The sequence below is a fragment of the Octodon degus genome, unplaced genomic scaffold (assembly GCF_000260255.1).
Source record: "Octodon degus isolate 3935 unplaced genomic scaffold, OctDeg1.0 scaffold00050, whole genome shotgun sequence".
NCBI lineage: Eukaryota > Metazoa > Chordata > Mammalia > Rodentia > Octodontidae > Octodon > Octodon degus.
The window spans coordinates 5,496,151-5,497,682 of record NW_004524626.1 but is presented as its reverse complement, the minus strand read 5'-3'; positions in this window follow the sequence as shown (position 1 = coordinate 5,497,682).

The following is a 1,532-nucleotide window of genomic DNA, read 5'->3' as shown; positions in this document are numbered from 1 at the left end:
TAGGACAAATGTGCCCTATTTATTTTTATTTTTTCTTCCTTCTTTATGTATTTAGTGCAGGGTCTACAGGGTCTCACCACACAGACTGTACTCATGGTGACCTTCCTGTTTTCAGCCTCCCAAGCTCTGGGATTATAGGTGCATGTCACCATAGCCACTCTCAGTTTCCATCTCAGCACACCTCAAGGGTGGGATGCACAAGCACACAGGGGACCAAACCCTGGACCCTGTGTCTGCCTCAGCAGGCGCTTTTGTCCCCTGAGCTATCTGGCTGGCTCTGGCTGACAAGGTCTCAGTATGCAGTTCAGGCTGGCCTTGAGCTCACTTTATGGCTCAGGCTGGACTCAAGCTCACAGTGATCCTCCTGCCTCAGCCTCCCGAGTGCTGGGATCCTAAGCCTGCACCCCCCCACCCCCCCGCTGTCAGCCGCCTTCTAAGAGTGCACCGCGGTCATCCTGGCAGCCTACCCAGGATGTGGGCAGAGGAGGAGCGATGGCCAGGAGTACCCTGGAGAAGCAGCCAGGTCTAGGAGGGGGCAGAAAGCCTGCCTCCAGAAGCGCGTGGCCCTTTCTGCCTACAGCATGGCAGCCACTGGCTGTAGCCGGGATGCTTTGATGCCTCAGGCGTGACTTTCCTCCCTCTGTAGTCTGGGAGAGCTGAACCCGGAGCCAGACAGAACAAAGGCTTCCATACGCAGGCCCTCTTTCAAGTAATGAGTGCCAATTCTTCACACGAGGCTTCTAAGAGTGTTTTGGGGTTTCCAGTAGTGTCAGGGTTTTGCAAAGAGGACTGTATCTGTGCTGCATTATTAGGCCCTTTGAGAGTCAGTATTTTCATCTCACAAAAAGGGCTGACTGCCTGTAATCTCAGCATTCAGGAGGTTGAGGCAGGAGGATTGAAGTCAGTTCAGGGCCAATCTGAAGCACATACAAGCCCTCATCTCAAAGAAAAGAAAAAAAAAAAAAGCCTGACTCATTTTTGGAACTTGAAAGGAAACAAGGGAGGAAGGAGCTTATGGTTCAGTAAGTAGCACCAGCTTCATGGAGCACTGGTGGGACTTTATGGTGACATTCACCCTCGAAGCATCGGTGCTGTTTTCTAACGTTGGATGGGTGCTTGGCAAGAACCACAGCCCAGCGTGGAGGAGAGAAGGAAATGGACCGCGTGCCCACGAGCACACGCAAAGGTCTCAGTCCTGACCTGAGTCTGAATCACCTGCAGAGCTTATAGGAACGCTGATCGCTGGTCTTAACCCCACAGTGTGCCTCTGCAGGTTTCAGGGGCCTCATCTGCAGTTTCAGGGAATGTGGGTGATCTAGGCATGCTTAGAACCCTGTGCTCTAAAGGCGAATTATTTGGGGCTCACTGGAGCACAGAAATTATGCCATAAGTACCGGGTGTGGTGGTGCATACCTGTAATCTCAGCACTCAGGAGGCTGAGGTAGGAGGGTCACGGTGGGTTTGAGGCCAGCCTGGGCTACAGAGTGGGTTCAAAGCTAACCTGAATTACATAGGTATATCCTGTCAAAAAA